This window comes from Microtus pennsylvanicus, chromosome 9 (genome assembly GCF_037038515.1).
Source record: "Microtus pennsylvanicus isolate mMicPen1 chromosome 9, mMicPen1.hap1, whole genome shotgun sequence".
NCBI lineage: Eukaryota > Metazoa > Chordata > Mammalia > Rodentia > Cricetidae > Microtus > Microtus pennsylvanicus.
Window position 1 is genome coordinate 95,248,689 of NC_134587.1, and position 18,364 is coordinate 95,267,052.

The 18,364-nt window shown below is 39.1% G+C and overlaps 1 protein-coding gene across 1 annotated transcript in view; it reads right to left on the reverse strand.

Moving 5' to 3' along the window:
* Nucleotides 1-18,364, reverse strand: part of Galntl6 (polypeptide N-acetylgalactosaminyltransferase like 6) — a 1,064,237-nt gene that overhangs the window by 338,333 nt on the left and 707,540 nt on the right. The window lies entirely within an intron of this gene.

Genomic DNA, 18,364 nt, shown 5'->3' on the forward strand with positions numbered 1-18,364 from the left:
AACAGCGTAATCCCTAACTTCATTCTAAAATGTCTCCTTATGTTCCCAGAGAAGTGTAGCTGTTACCCGAATCAAAACCAATTCTCTTTAGAGAAAACAGACACCATTACAGAAAACCACAACTGGTTGTATTTCAGAGACCACCTTATTTTGGGGTGCCCCATCCCTACAAATATATCTACATGACTACTGCACCTAAGGTTTTAGGAATCACAGAAGAGAAAATGCAGTTATAGGAGTCTATTGTGACATTGTTTCTCATAAAAATGAGAAGGAAGCCTCCAATGAAAACAATACGGCTTCCCAACCGAGACCTGAACAATGACGAGACTGATAGAAATGCTAAGTGGGAGGGGAAAATCTCATGGGATCTCACATCTGGACTAAGAATTACAGGAACGTAATAACTACTGAACTACTGAGAGAGGGAACATTAGTCTCTTCCAGATTATCTGATATAAATGGGTCAGCCCTGAAATCATATACACATAAACAACACTAGACACATTTGGCAGGTTTTATTTACTGTGGGACAATGTTCTTATACCCTGTAAAGATTTGACACTTGTACTGATTTAATAAAATGCTGATTAGACAGAAGCCAGGCAGGAAGAATAGGTGGGAAGTCCAGAATAGAAAAATTCTGGGAAGTGGAAAGGCTCAGTCTGCATCAATCAGCCACATGTAGAGGAAGCAAGATGAGAATGCTTCACTGATAAAAGGTACCAAGCCATGTGGCTAGCATCGACAAGAACTATGGGGTAATTTAAGATGTAAGAGTTAGTTAATGAGAAGCCTAAGCTAGTAGGCCAACCAATTTATAATTAATGTAGGCCTCTGTGTGTTTCTTTGGGACTGAACGGCTGCATGACTGGGTGGGACAGAAACCTCTGTCAACACACACACACACACACACACACACGTATATATACATATATATATTCATTTATACATATAAATTTATACATTTATAGAAATACATAAAACAACACACACACACGCACACACACATGCACACACACACACACACACACACACACACACACACACACATATATATATTTGCAACAATCAAAGGAAAGAAGGTCCATAAATTTTAGAGTGAGGGAGAGCATGGGGAGGCTGAGAGGAGGAGTTGTGGGAGGGATTTGAGAGAAGAAAGGGAAGTGGAATGTAATTGTATATTAATCAAAAAGGAGAAGCCTGTCTCTTCAACAAAAAACTGTATTTACTGTGGGCCCTTTAATAGAATGTTCAAAGAAAGATTCAGAAAACACACATTCAAGCATGTGCAGCTTTGACCTAATCTGCAGGTATAAAGACTCACTTCTCCCACCAAGAGGCATCAGTTTGGATCAAGAAAAGGTCAGGGCAAGATGTCAAGTTTGCATAATGACTCCTTTGCGGGAATACATGGTCTTCATATACTTAAAACAGAAGGGCCATCTATACTTAGTGTTTCCAAATTATTTCCCAAAGGAGGGTAGAGTATTTTTAAAATTTTCATTAAGTGGTCAGCACTCTGAATACAAATTCTGGATCTTGTTCACCATACTGTGTTTTATAGTCGTGACTTTCTTGTCCACGGCAACTGCTACAAAATAATTTCAGAATGAAAAGATGTAGTGCAGATGACAGCAATACAACAGTCTGTGTGGAAAATGAGGACTTTAGATTTCCATCTTAGGAAGTGCTTGTGTCTAAAGCGTCAGCATAAATGACAGTGATATTTGATAATCATCTACATGATATATAAACATCATTCACAAATATCCTATCTAGATTAAAAATACGCATGTGGGAACAATGAGAACAATTTAATCTCTTTCCAGTATGTGTTTAATTGTTCACGTCATTTGCGTATGTTTAGTGGATAATACCAATATTTTAAGAATGTGTGACAACTGTGCTGGTTTATTGCTTTAAACTATGCATATGGGCTTGAATGTCATTGCATTAAAGCCCAGATGCCCACCAGGCTTACCAAAATCTGAATCTGCCCTTCCACTGCATCACAACGCTAGAAACTTCATTCTGCTCCAGCTGCATCCATGCTCTCCCTGCATCTTTGCTTGGTGTTGTCTCTGCCTAGACTGTTCTTTCTTTTGAGTTTATGTTGGCTGATTAACTTTAGTCTTTCAGTATCTCATTAACCATTGAGTGACATATGAAAATTCTTGAAATATGGGAAGCGCATTTTAAGTTATATCATCTTATTTCTCTCTTTTTTTTTAAATAAAGTATGGCCTCATGTAACTTGACAATTTTGGAAACATCCTAATCTGTATAGTCTTCATTGAGTACAAGTGATTTTGCAATAGATAGATTGAAGAAAAATGCATGCAAAAATTGAGCTGATTGTAAATGTCTCATGAGTAGGATTTGAGAAATAATGGTAAAGTCTGAGAAAATAAAAACCCAAGATTTACTGAATGGCAATCTGAAATAATGGAGAAGAGTGCCTTCCAGATTCAACCTGATTCACACAGTGCTAGAACAGTAGGCTATTTCTGCATGGATTCAGCTGGGGGGCATATTATCATCTATTCTGGCTAAGGTATCATGACAGCCAAGGATTTTATGGGTTGCAAGGGAGCTGGAAAATTAGCCAAGTTTACTAATAGAGAAGGAACAAAAGAGCACAATTAAAGTATAGAGAGGAAAACACTTAGAAAATATGACCCAAAAATTTACTCTTTGTCATAATTATGCTATTTTATTTTGCGTCCTGACTGGTGCCTTTAATATCATAATTCACATCATTTTATAAGAATTTAGCGATTCTGTTTTGGGGGTGATTTTTCTTTACTAAAAGACATTTGTTTTTCATTATGTGTATATGTATCTGTCTTTGAGTGTGTGTACATAGGTGTAATGCTAGCAGATATTAGAAGAGAATGCTGGGTCCTCTCGGGCTGGAGTTACAGGTAGTTGTGAGCAGCCCAATGTGGGTGCTAGGAACTGAGTTAGGGTTCTCTATAAGAGGAGCAAAAATCTCCCCAGTTTCTATTTGATTAAAACATTTATTTATTTATTTATTATTTATTTATTTATTCAATTCATATGTGGGTAGACCCACATGTGTGCAAGAAGACTGTGTAGAGGTTAGAGGATTCCGGTAGGAGTGGATTTCTCCTTCTACCTGTGGTTCCTTCCTAAGGATCAAGCTCAGGTTGTGAGGTTTGGGGTCAGGCACCATACACAATAGTGCATTTTGCTGGCCACAAATTTATTTTTAGCATATGTGTGAGGGCATTAGAGTATGAACACGTGTGGGAGTGGGTATGTGCCCATGCATGTACGTGGTGCCTGGAGTAAGATGTTGGGCATCTGAAAAGGAGCTGGTAGCCAGGAAGTCCTTGCAATCCTCTGTCTTCACCCACTACAGTGCAAGGGTTCCAGGTATACCCAGCTCTTTTTTTTTCTTTTTTTTTGAGACAGGGTTTCTCCATAGCTTTTGGTTCCTGTCCTGGAACTAGCTCTTCTAGACCAGGCTGGCCTCGAACTCACAGAGATCCGCCTGCCTCTGCCTCCCGAGTGCTGGGATTAAAGGCGTGTGCCACCACTGCCCGGCTATACCCAACTCTTTATGCTGGGGATTTGAACTCAGATCCTCATGGCAGCAAGTGCTCTTATTTGCAAGAACTTCTCCATTGACCCTTTCCCCATTAGTCATTTCCCTTTTTCCTTCTTACCTTTTCTTCCTTTTCAATTCTCTTCTTAGCTTCAATTAATTAAGGTTATTAATTGCTTCTCTCAGTTTCTGTGCTACTGAGGAGCATGGAGTAACCAACGGGGTAACTAGAACTGTGGCACTGACTGTACCACGAGTAACAAACATTGAGCTTTGGATTTACTGGCAACAAGAAGATTAATCAACAGAATCTCAGACAGCCCAACCACACTTATTAGAGGAGAAGATGAGTAGAAAAACGTAAGAACATATGCAGTACCACAAAGAGCAACACAACACCAGTAAAACCTAAAGACCCTACAATCTTGCATATAATTCTTACTGTTATAAATTAGAAGTGCAGAGCCATTTCTTTCTTTACTTAATTCACTAGCAAAGACATCATGAATGACTCAGGCTAACACATTCACTAATCTGAGTTATAGGCAGTAGAATATTAAATGAGAAAGCATAGATAAGTTGTTGTGGAGGCAAGCTATGCCTGGGTTTCTTGGCCCATTTTCTCTTGTTCCTCTTTCTCCTCATCAGACATATGGCATTCCCAATAGTTTGTGTATCATATTGTGGCAGAGAATGTGATATTTTCTCAGGCATCCAGCATTAATGAAGGGTGCTCCATGTGATCACGCTAGAAGTACCAGATGCTGGAAACTTTGGCTCCAGGGCTAAAGGGATCAACATCAACATGTCCTTACATTAACAGACCCTCCTGCATCACCAGTATATAAAAGAAAAGCAGAATTGCCAGGCAGTGGTTGTGCATGCATTTAATCCCAGCATTCAGGAGGCAGAGGCAGGCAGATCTCTTGTGAGTTCGAGACCAGCCTGGTCTACAAGAGCTAGTTCAAGGACAGGCTCCAAAGCTACAGAGAAACCCTGTCTTGAAAAACCAAAAATGAAGAAGGAGAAGAAAGAGAAGGAGAAGGAGAGGGAGAGGGAGAGGGAGAGGGAGAGGGAGAGGGAGAGGGAGAGGGAGAGGGAGAGGGAGAGGGAGAGGGAGAGGGAGAAGAAGAAGAAGAAGAAGAAGAAGAAGAAGAAGAAGAAGAAGAAGAAGAAGAAGAAGAAGAAGAAGAAGAAGAAGAAGAAGAAGAAGAAGAAGAAGAAGAGTAGAATTAGGGATGTTTAATCTACTGAGACAATCCAATAAGATTCGATACAAAAGCCTGCTAATGATGAAAGATCTGCATATGCTTGGAATTATTCTCTTTGCACATGCCTTTTTTATGGGAATTTATGGAGAGGGTGAAGTGGAGGAAGAGTAGCGATCCAGATGGAGGAATTAATAATTTATCCTGAAGTTGCATTTGGGAGCAATTGATTCAGGCAGTGTCGATATCTACATTACAGTAGCTGTAGGGCTAGCTATCTGAAGAGAAAATTACTCTTTTTCTGGCACTTTGGATGTGCGTAATTATTTGTTATTAAATGATTCCTCAATATTCAGCTAGCCTCCTGCAGTTTTCAATCCCTTTCAGGGCCTTATTTAAATTTAGGTAAAAGAATCATTATTTGTTTTTTTCTTTTGGATATTTTCTATATATTTATTCTCAGGACAGTATCTCTGTGAAATCAAGGACTTATATGACTGTTATCCTGATTGAAGATTTAATTTATGTAGCTCAATAGCATGTTCCTTTTATTCCCAAAGCCATTACTACAAAAGATCATAAAGTTTTTAATGACAACCACCCTGTCCTATCTTTTCATCAAGAACCAAACCCATATATATATATACAATCTATCCCAAATTGCCATGCCATGCAACAAACACACAAGCACACATGAATACACATACACACTGCTCTGACAATTATGTATATACACATGTATATATATATATATATATGTGTGTGTGTGTGTGTGTGTGTGTGTGTGTGTGTGTGTATGCAGATATGTATGTATCATCCTCCGTCCTACCTACCTCTCTATTTGTTATCTTTTTATGTCAAAAGCCTCATTGAAAATTTGGCTGTTTTCAGATGTATACTTATCAAAAAAGAGTGAGAAATCCTGTTTTATCTTCAGCTAAGATACTGAGGAACTCTGTAAGACTGGGCTAGTTTTTATCTGGGAATAACTTCAGGAAGTCTGTCTATTGAAATCCTGGACTCTCAGAGAAGAAAATACCTTGTTCTGAAATGAAAGTAGATTTTTATGGGAGAATGAATTGGATACCTGAGGAGCAGAAACTTCGATGAAAATAAATTCATGGGTCAGGAAGAACTCTCAGCTAGTAAGGTGCTTTCTACCGTGATTACCTGAGCTTGAATTCCAGACCTTGTTGGAAGGAGAGGATCAAGTATAGTAGGTTGTACTAGGACATCCACATTCATGACTGAGCACACACAGCCCTTCTCAAAATAATACATGTGTACATGCATACATACATGCATACCCTTTAAAAAAAGAAACTAATCACAGTCCAGGGCTGAATAAGCTTAGTGTAGTTACAATGGAACATTTCCTTGGTCACCATGCTTGTCTTAGAAGACACAAACGTCATGCTTTGAGAACTACCCCCATTAAATGGGACACTAGGATTTTAATTGGATCAAGAAAAATTATAAAATTTGACAGAACTAACAGGGATCTTTCTTTTGCCTCTTTCTCTAGCTTTTTCTAATAACTTCTAGTTTTTTTTTCTAAGAACAGAAAAGAAGAAAATATTTGCAAAAGATGACAGGTAAAGTTCTTGTTATATCTAGTACTTGATGAAAGCCACATTTAATTTGATTAAATACCTTTTACTTTTATCCTACCAAAGTATCGGGGAACAAATTAGACAAACATAAGTATGTACATAATGAGGATAATTCAAGGCTCAAGGAGAATATGATTGGGTCTGCAATTTCGTGAGGGAGTCAGCAACGGCCAAGTAAGAGGAGAAAAAATAGATTTTATAACACATAAAACACAAACAAATATATAGAGAGACATATAAATATCTCCATATAAAGATAGATATGTATCTCTATAAATAAATATATTCATAAGGGAAAAGGTTAGGAGAGTTAAATCTTAAAAAAAGTTTACTCTTGCATGTAAAGACAAACAGAATTAACTCTGCCCACCCCATTAATAATCTTGAAGATGTCTGTTAGGTTCTGTCATATGAAGTGCATGTCCAAGACGCCGACCTGTCATAGAAGACTAGAAGTAGAGATTACTAGTTACAGGCAGAGGGTGGCAGCAGAGAGCAATTCTTACATTTAAGGTCTGACCCATATTCAGTTCTAAATTCAGACACTTCATATTTCAAACCTTTTCTGATGCACAAACTCTGTTACTATAACCACATATCTCCTAAGATGTCTTTATTAATTTTTTAAAATAAATGCAAGTATCAGCTGTCAGCCTTTGGCATTGTGGATGTATTAAAGCCTTGATAATGGATGTTGCTCAGACTCTGTATTCCTTTGAAAAATCCAGTTTCTGTTAGTTCCCTATAACTAATGAAAAGATTTGCAGAAATTCCTCTGAATGTAAGGGCTTAAATAGCCATGTAGTGTAGATCATAAATCAGACTGAGCTGTTATTAGTTGTTTCTTCCTACACTAGTCAAGGGATTCATAACTGTCAGCAGACAAGTAAGAGTTATAGACTCACAGTACAGTGTCTATGTTCTGGTCATACATCATAAAGCTAATTGCAAAGAGCAGGGCAATAAGCAGAAGACAGCATTTTGAGGGGAATGAGAAAGGTAGAAAAAACTCCCAGTTTATAAAATTAGCTTCATGTGTTCAGGGGTGTAAGAAAACACACGGTCTGTAAACGAGAGCAAAACAATCCAAATCCATGGCCCTGCTTTTATAAAACAATGTATGACATTCCTGTAAGTGCATTGCCTCCACTTCGTTTCCAGGAAAACCTTGCTAAGAGAGTGCTGGAGCACAGCGGAGGGAAGGCAATGCTGAAAGCAGCAGAAGATGCTAAGTGTTTTGTGAAAGAATGGAACAATAAAAGGTCTGCGCTGTAACAGAGAGCAGAACTGTGTCTCAGCTTTATAATGTCAGAGAAGAAATTTGCCTTGCTGTGATCTTGAAAAAAAGCATTATGTAACTTATCATCAGTGTGTATTTGGGAGCTTTGCAATGCCTTGGTGGACACGGTTCCAGAACGCGTGCTGATATTTCGGCCACATCTCACATGCCACACGCCCGGTGACTTAGAGCCACCTAAACAAGGTGGTGAAGTCACTTCTTGCAGTAACATTGCATTGTGTTTCTGAGCAGACCATGCTTAAAAAGCATATATTCCCTATGGTATTCCGTTTTTTTTCTCGTTTTAATGTTCTACTCACGAGTGACCTCACTTTTTTGTTTAACCAAACACATTAATCAAACATATCCCAGAGGTAGCTAATGATCTTTCAGAATTCTAATAGAAGCAGAAAGTCAAGGACAGTGCACATTGATTCACGTCTCCTACCTTATTAGGTTTGCAGCATTGGCAGCGCTTCCCTCAAATCCAAAGAGCAGCCTGCGTGGTTAGCAGCAGCCTGTCACTGCTACAGTAAGAAAGATTCTTGGGTCTGCCTCCTGGTTCAAAGCCCAAGAATGCCTAGGCATTTCCTGTAAATTCACTTGTCCTGAATAATTATAATTGAAATTCCTTTGTAAAATTTGAAAATGTTTTTACACAGCTAACACAACATGCAAACCATTTATAACAGTTGTGAAGAGACACTATGACCCTAGAAACTCTTACAAAGGAAAGCACTTAGTTGTGAGCTTGTTTAAAGTTTTAGAGGTGTGGTTGTTTGAATGTAGTTGGCCCCATAATCCTATAGGGAGTAGCACTATTAGAAGGTGTGGCTTTGTTGGAGTGGGTATGACCTTGTTGGAGGAAGTATGGGGCAGACTTTGAGGTTTTTTATGCTTAGGATATTGCCCAGTGTGTCAGTTGACTTCCTGTTGCCTGCAAGCACTCTTAGTTCCAGCCCACAGCTGCCTGCATGACACTAAGCTCCCATCATGATAACGGACTGAACCACTCCAATTAAGTGTTTTCTTTATAAGAGTTTTCATGGTCATGGTGTCTCTTCACAGCAATAAAAATCCTACGAGAGGCTCAATTCATTGACATTATGTCGGGGAGCATAGCAGACATACATGACTCTAGAGAAGTTGTTGAGAGTTTTATCTTGAACCCCAGGCAGAAAAAGCAAGACACTGCGCCCAATTTGGCTTCTTGAAACCTCAAAGCTCACCCCCCAGTGACATACCTCCTCCAACAAAGCCATACCTTCTAATCCTTCAAAGAGTTCAATTCCCCAGTGATTAAGTATTAATACATATGAGCATATGGGGGACCATTATTCAAACCAATACAATATCATTTAAGAATAATACTTATTTTTTCCATAAGAGCTCAATTTAAACAAATCCACGAACATTTTCTGTATTCAATTTCTATATGAAAATTACTAGGTGAAATATAGGTAAGAGAGTAGAAGTATAGATTATTAGAGTCTAGTGGAGGTGATTGGAAAGTCTCTGATGCACTTCTGATCTTATTCAACTGCCTCGCTGCACATTGCAAGTATCAGAAAATAGTTATTGAATAGATACATAAAGAATGAGTATATTGAAAGTCTCTGTAGTCCACATAGCACTGGTTTCTCTGCATTCTGTAGTTAATATGTAGATAGACAGTCAGATAGGTAAATGGGTAGATAGTTAGATAGTTGTGGGAAGTCCTTCTGTCTATGTGTTGCTTTCATTAGTTAATGAATGAAGCTGTTTTGGCCAGGGGCTTTGCAGAATAGAGCTATTGGGAAAACTAAACTGAATGCTGGGAGAATGAAGGCAGACACAGGAGAAGCCATGTAGCTGCTGCTGGAGACAGATGCGTCAGAAACTTGCCAGTAAACCACGAGCCTCGTGTTAAAATTTAAAACAATGGAAATAAGTTAATTTAATATGTAAGAGCTAGCTAGAAATATGCATAAGCTAATAGGCCAAGCAATGTTGTAATTAATAGAGTTTCTGAATGATTATTTCATATCTGGGCTGCTGAGAAATGAATGAGCAGCCTCTCCAAACAGTAGATGTAGATAAATAGATAGAAGATAGATGATAGATAGGTAAGTAGATAGATAGATAATCTTATAAGGGATTTGTTATTCAGATTTCTTCAGAGTATTGAATGTTCATTTACAATTCAAAACTAATGCCTGGAAGATATATGTTCTTTCCAATTGGAACAAAATCATTTGTAAGAAGTCCTGTTTAGGAATAGTAAATTCCAACAAACCTGTTTTAGGGAAAAATGGGTTTCAGACTTGGGCTTAGTTTTACAAGTTATTGTGCAGTGGAATATAATAGGAGGGATAACGATCCCAGGAAAAAGTTATTTATGTCTAGGGCTACATTATGTCATTTTCAGCATCATACTTAATATGCTAAAATATGATGCTCCTAACCTGAAGAATAGCATAACAATATTATAAAGTACAAAACATATTTCGTCAAAATATTAATCACAGTCTTTCCTTTTTCCTCTATTTCTATGATCTTATTTAAATGTAAATTAGATTATGTCCTGTGCTTTCTTCAAAATTACTTTCCAAAGCTTTCTATGACACCTAGCATAAAGCTGGAGTCTGATGTCTTACAGAATGGGCTGTCTTTGAAACTTCTCTGATCACCTGCAGCACTTTCTCCTCTTTGTGGCAGGACCTCCCTCTCTGTGTTCTTTGCATGGTTGCTCTCATATCATTCTCCAAGTCTCTGCTTCATGAAGGCCTCTCATTATCATTGTGTCCAAAGCATGATGATCCTCCTTCATGTTTTACTAATATGTCTTAGTTCTTTCTTTTATGAACATTATCTTGACGGAAAATTTTTATTTTATTTTTTATTGTTTTGCTACCTTCTAGACCCCACTTTATGTGTCCATTTCTTACCCTGGTTAATAAATCCTAGATCAGCAGGTACCTCATCTGTCTTATGCTAAAATATGCAGAAGATGGCAATTTCCTGTTGACTTTAAGAGCTGTGTTCCATGTAGCATTAGACATGGGATTAAACTGTATTTTGTGAATGTAAGGGAATTGAAGGGCAGAATGGAGACTTGGATGCTAATACTGTAGGTAGGCCAGGGATTGGACCAGACTAGTCACTGCCCTTTTCATTTTACACCTTTGGATTTCTTGTCATGTTTAAACAAAACAAGATTATTTAGAGGTTCAAGAACCTTGGAAATGGCTTGAAGCAACCCACGGGCTGTCATTCACATTCTATTAGACTTTAGTCATGACTATCACTTTAGGATACCTTAACTGCAGGAAAATCTGAAAAGCAATCAAGAGAATGTTTACATCCTAAGCTTCTAGGGCAGTTCTACACACTACCAACAGAGAAATGTAAACACCAACATTGCCAGGGGTGCTTTGATCTGTAGTGGTTACTACCTGAAAGATAAGCTAGTATGATGGAGGCAGACAACTTACGGGAGTAACCAACCAATATCTGGTTTGATTTAGAGCCCACTCAGTGAGACGGAGCACATGCTCAACACTGCTTGGGTGACTAAGAATCTGAGGTGGGATAGCTCAGGGACCTGAGGTAAAATTAAATATTACTGTTCTCAAAATAAAAAATAAAACAGCAATAAAATGGCTCTTAATAATGTTTTGCTATATATCCTGCTTCAATGACTAGATCAGTGCCTTGCTTAGCCATCACCAGAGATGTTTCCTCCTCGATAGATGGGAACAAACACAGAAACCCACATCCAGACATTCTGCAGTAAGTCAGAGACTTCCAAACACTGAGCCTAAAAGGGATGTTTCCTTCAAATTTTTCCCTCAGGACTCAGGAAACTCTTCAGATGCAGATGCAGAAAGAATGTATAATCCAGAGGAATGGAGAACACCAAGAAAGCAAGGTTCTCTAAATCCACAGGATCTCTGTACATGTGAACTCACAGAGACTGAGGCATGGTGCCGAGGGCTTGCATGTGTCTGCAGTAGATGGAGTTCTGGAGATGAGAGAAGTGGATACATGACCCATCTCTAACCAGGAAACAATCTCCAATTGATAAGCTCTTGCAGATTAAAATTCAGTTTTATCCAGGAAAATCTTATGGGAAAACAAATGACTATAAAGGCCCAGCAGTAGATGACATATAGAAAACAAACTCAATGGCATCTTTGGAGGGTCTTTGTCTCATAATGTCATATCAGGCTTTTTAAAAAAGCCATCTTGTTTTGTTTTATAAATATTCATCCTGAGTGAGGTGACCCAGACCACAAAGGATGAACATGGGATGTACTCACTCATAATTGGTTTCTAGCCATAAATAAGGGTCACGGAGTCTACAATTGGTGATCCTAAAGAAGCTAAATAAGAAGGTGAACCCAAGGAAAAACATATAGTTATTCTCTTGCCTATGGGAAGTAGACAAAATTGCCGTGGAGAAAAGTGGGATCTTGGGGGTGGGGTGGGGTGGGGTGGAGGTAAGGGGAGATGGGGAGAGAAAAGTGAGAAGGGGAGAATGGGGGGAACTTGGGGAAACAGGATGATTGGGATAAAGGAAGGCTGGATAGGAGAGCACGGAAGCACAATTCTTAGTTAAGGGAGCCACCTTAGGCTGGCAAGAGACTTGAACCTAGAGTGGCTCCCAGGAGCCCAAGGCGATGTCCCCAGTTAGTTCCTTGGGCAGATGAGCATAGGGAACCTGAAATGACCCTATCCTATAGCAATACTGATGAATATCTTGCATATCACCATAGACCCTTCATCTGGTGATGAATGGAGATAGAAACAGAGACCCACACTGGAGCACTGGACTGAGCTTACAAGGTCCCAAAGAGGAGCGGAAGGAGGGAGAAAATGAGCAAGGAAGTCAGGACCACGAGGGGTGCACCCACCCACTGAGACAGTGGAACTGATCTATTGGGAGCTCACCAAGGCCAGCTGGACTATGACTGAAAAAGCATGGGATAAAACCGGATTCTCTGAACATGGCGAACAATGAGGGCTGATGAGAAGCCAAGGACAATGGCACGGGGTTTTGATCCTACTTCATGTTCTGGCTTTGTGGGAGCCTAGCCAGTTTGGATGTTCACCTTCCTAGACATGGACGGAGGGGGGAGGACCTTGGACTTTCCACAGGGTAGGGAACCCTGACTGCTCTTTGGACTGGAAAGGAAGGGGGAGAGGAGTGGGGGTAGAGGGAGAAGGGTGGGAGGAGGGGGAGGGAAATGGGAGGCTGGGAGGAGGGGGAAACTTTTTTTCTCCTTTTCTCAATAAAAAAAAAAGAAAAAAATATTTATATGATCTAGATTATATTAATCCTTAGAAGACTTTTCTAATAAGACCCAGGAAGGGATTAGGTTGGGGAGGTGCTAAGGTCCTGAGGGGAGTGGAGAAACCGTAATCAGGATATATTATATGTGGAAAAAAAAAACCTGTTTTTAAGAAAAGGAAAAAACAAGCTTTCCTATCATTCAGTTCATTTTTTCAGGTATTGTAAGAGCAGAAAGCCAACTTAAAACTTTCTTAAAGAGGTAAAGACACGCATTTTTTTTTTTTTTTTTTTTGGTTTATAGCAAATTTTACAAATCTGAATGTGTTCACTGTGTATGGAAACCAGAAAAGCAACCATCAAAGTCCAGTCTGCCAGGGGCCTTGATATAATTTACTTCGTTTAGAAAATGCTTTTAGCCAATTTTCTGGAACTCACCCTCAGAGCCTTCTATTTTGTTTACCCCAAATGTCAACGTCCCTGCTCGACAGGCATAGGGTGTCTGAGGCACTTTCTCACTGCCACTGAGTCTCCCAAAGAGAACTATTTGGAAAAGAGAGATGGAGGTGCCACCACTCTGTGGACTCCGGAAAAAGCTAAGCCTGTTTGCGTCTCGGAAGCTACTAGTGAAGATTAATGTGCGCGCTCTGAAGTAGAAATGCCATTTCGACTTTAAAAGTTCTCGCCAACCCCAGCTATTCACTCACACGGCCTCTGAAGCTTTTAAGAACTCAGAAATCTTAAAGACTTGAAAACGATACTGTTAAAATAGAACGTGCAGCAGATAAGAAAAATATGAGCTGTGCAGTGTTGATGGGTCGTTTCCTTGGAAATTGTTCTTATTTTTCAACTCGGAGGGTATATGCAGCTGTTGTTTAATCTTAATTGGTCATTTCTAAATTGAAAATCTAGAGACTACCAAAAAATAAATAAAAAAGGGAATTTCAAGTTTCAATGACACTTGACATTATTATTTTAGATACAAAAATTTCCCCCTTACTTCCTTATGGAATATGTTCATCACAATTGTACCTAAATTATTCTGAGACTATGGAATTTGCTCTGTTAATCCCTTCAAGTATGCTTCCTTCTTGAAGACTTTAATTATTATTTTTTTACATGTTAAGCTTGTAATTCTTTCCCAATGCTTGCTCATTTTTCCTCTTTTTGTCATATCTAATATATGCATATAGTACACATACAAATAGAGTATGCTTGCATAAACATGCATTGAAACAACTTGGTGTGTTTGTATCCCACAGCCCTTTGAACTTTGAGATAAAGGTGTGCTTCCTCCAGCCAACCTCTTTAGTAGTTTATCCACCTTTCATCTCGTGCTGTGTGAAGAATGACAAGGAGCATATTCTTGTCATGGCATGATGTTCCTAAATTATCAGTCAGTAGGGTAAGAATTTTGACTTCGTTTACAGTACTAAGGAAGCACTAATCTTGACCATCTATGATGTCTGTTATTCAAATATCTTTTAGATGACAGAATCATGAGGTTTTCAGTATGCGCCATGTGCTTTCTGTCTGTAAAACAGAGGAAAGCTACCTGGTACAGCACGAGAAGGTGCTTCTTCCCTCCGTTACTGTACTGATTTGTACAATAGGGAGGCATGTCCTCACCATGCACACCCATTAGAAAGAGGTGAATCATGAGGACCCACGTGCTGTAGCATCAAGTATTGATGTATAGAAATCAGATAATGCTAAAAGGCACAATCTCACTGTAAAATGACAAAGACTTACAGGTGTGATGTAACCAGCCTGTAGGAGGAGAAATCATACAACACCACCCATTTTGTTCTCTTTCTTGCCATTGTTAGGGTTTGGTAAAGATCATTTTGTTTTGAAGTGGTCTCTCATTCTGTATTTGAATTTTCATTTTGTTAGAATTCTGAATAATTCTATGATGGGTTTTTAAACAATTTCAGTATTGTTAAAAGAGACATGGTTGTTTTTAACAGTGATTATGTGCTGGAAAAATGTGGTTTGTCTATAACTATTCTTAGAGTGGCCTCTCACTGAGAAGTTATGTCCTGCCTGTGTAGGCTAACTGAACATAAAATATGTGGAATTATAAACTTGTATTAACTTTGTCTATATTAGTTGACAATGTGTGTGTGTGTTGTTTATGTTTGTGTATGTGTGTGTGCACACACATGCATGTACAAATAAAGTTTTAGGCAAAAAATTATTACAGCACCACTTAAACATGTTGAAATCTTCTCTGCTTGAACAGCCTGTACAATCATTGTAAAAGCAAAAATTATAAAATATTTCCACAAACATTCCAAGATATGGGGCACAGAGAATGAACCAGCCATCTTCTGAATTAGGCAAGGCCTCAAGTGGAGGGATTGGGACACCATCCCAGCCACAAAACCTTCAACTTACAGGTTTTCTGCCTACAGAGTGTTCTGGGAATGGAGCCTAGTAGAAGTGTTATCATTAAGACCATAGAGACTTCATCCAACAACTACAGAGTCCCACAGCCAAACATTAGGAGGAATTGTGGGAGTCCTGCTAAGGAAGAGGAAGAAGAATCATGGGAACCAAATGGATCAGGGGCACCATGAGAATACAGCCAATAGAATTAACTGACAGGGTCTCTTGGGAGGTGTGCAGAGATTAGGGAGTCTGTACGGGTCTGACCTAGGTCTCCTGCATATATATTATGGCTGAGTAGCTTGATGTCCTTGTGGAACTACTAACATTGGACCATGGGCCGTTGCTGACTCTTTTGCCTGTTTGTGGGACTCCTTTCATCCTACTGGATTGCCTTGACCAGTCTTGATGTGATAGTAAGTGCCTGGTCTTCTTGTATCTTGTTACATGTTGTGAGCTTCTTATATTTGGTTGATATCCTTGGGAGGTCTGCTCTCTTCTGAGGAGGGGAGGGGATGGATTTGGGGGGAAATAGAATGAGGGAAAATAATCGGGATATAATATATGAGATAATGGTGATGATGATGATGATGATAATAATAATAATCTATGTTCTCTTTGCAGTCAATTATCCATGTCCCGTCATTCTCTGATCTACCTTCTGACATTTGCTGAGTCATCTATCCCAGCTGTCTTCTGTAATTTGTTTCTAGCCTCTTTTTCAGTTCTCCTTACCAACACGCCAATCTTACAAAGGTTAATTCCTGCATAGTATTTGGTGTAGTCCTTACATACAGTCTGCGCACATTTTCTTTCCTTCGAGGGAATTTCACATCACTTATAATACCTAGTATACTGCAGATACAACTAAAATAGTTTTCATAGCACATCGATTAGGAAATGACAAAAAAACCTTCACATGCCCCTTTCAGACACAACTCTCACAGGCCCTAATACACAGCACGTGCGGATGCTGAAGGAGTGAGGAGATGTGAGGGAGGACCTAGGAAGTGGAGAAAGTTACCAGAGGATTTGTTCATTTGTCATTCTATTCCCATGGATTCTGTAGAGTGCGGCCAACTTATAGAACAATCACGACTTACTTTTTGGAATGTTCTGGAACTCAAAAATATTTTCCGTCTGGTCTGCTTGAATCTAAGTCAAATCCTGAATGACAGGTCTGTGTTTTTAACCTATTATTTCATGTAAATGGAATCCAAGGGCATACATAACTGAATTTGCCTAGCCTGATGGTATTGTATTTTTATATTCATCAACATTGCTCCAAGTATCACCAGCCTTCCACTTTTCAGTTTCAAGTTGCAATCCATTGTGTGAAAACACTACAGTTTGTTTATATTTCCACATTTTAATGGACGTTTGGTTTGTTTCCAGCATGCAGTTGCTATGAACAATGTTACACCTGTCTGCGCACGAGTGTTTGTATATGCACAGGTTTTCATATGTTTTGAATGAATGTCTACTATGGCTATTGGTAGGTCACACAATGATTCTGTATTTCATTTTATAAGAAACCACCAAGCCCCGTTTCTAAATTAGCTCTACAAGTTGACATTCTGATCTTCAGCTCGCTAAGATCCTGGGCTCTTTTTGAATCCCCGAGTCACACATTGTAGTTCTAAGTGAATCTCTAGGAAGAAAGCAAAGATGTTGGTGAGACTTAACACACTTTCCCCTTTTCTCAGGGACCACGTTTGCTGTACTTTTAAGGTCAATCTAAAATTAGTTATACTGTGATGGCTACAACACCAATGTGCATCAGCATAAATAATGCTACAATATATAAACATTTAAAATTCGCTAGTATGGAATATATACATATTAGAGTATTACTCAGCAGTAAAAAACAAAGACTTCTTGAATTTTGCATACAAATGGATGGAAATAAAAAACACTATCCTGAGTGAGGTAAGCCAGACCCAAAAAGAGGAACATGGGATGTACTCACTCATATTCGGTTTCTAGCCATAAATAAAGGACATTGAGCTTATAATTCATGTTCCTAGAGAAGCTAAATAAAAAGGTGAATCCAAAGACAAACACATAGGCATCCTCATGAATATTAACCTTCATCAGGCGATGAAAGGAGACAGAGACAGAGACCCACATTGGAGCACCGGACAGAAATCTCAAGGTCCAAATCAGGAGCAGAAGGAGACGGAGCACGAGCTAGGAACTCAGGACCGCGAGGCGTGCACCCACACACTGAGACAATGGGGATGTTCTATCAGGAACTCACCAAGGCCAGCTGGCCTGGGTCTGAAAAAGCATGGGATAAATCCGGACTAGCTGAACATAGCGGACAATGAGGAATATTGAGAACTCAAGAACAATGGCAATGGGTTTTTGATCCTACTGCACGTACTGGCTTTGGGGGAGCCTAGGCAGTTTGGATGCTCACTTTACAAGACACGGATAGAGGTGGGCGGTCCTTGGGCTTCCCACAGGTCAGGGAACCCTGATTGCTCTTTGAGCAGATGAGGGAGGGGAACTTGATCGGGGGAGGGGGAGGAAAATGGGAGGCGGTTGTGGGGAGGAGGCAGAAATCCCTAATAAATAAATAAATTAAAAAAACGAATAAAAAAATAAATAAAATAAAATTCGCTGCTTAAGAAAAACTCACACAGCCATGCGTTTGTCTGATTTTTTTGAAAATCTCCATTACAGCAGCAGAGAATTGGAATTTATAAATTTACTTGTTTATACTTTTCTGTCATTTCATTTTTAAATATTGTATCCTCAAGAACTTTTTCTCAGAAAATGTCTCCCAATAAAAGAAAACGAGATGATTTCTTTTAGAGGCCCATTGTATGCTAAAGAAATCCATTACAACCCCTGTGAGTAATTAGGAAAGTAAGAGTTTCTGCCTTGATGCTGTGAAGGCATTGATGCAGTTACTGCTAAAAGAGAATTAATGTTTGTTCTTGTGGCCACAATATGTACATGTCAGATGGCAGCTTAAAATTAATTTTATAAGACAGAAATAATAGAGTAGTAAATGATTGT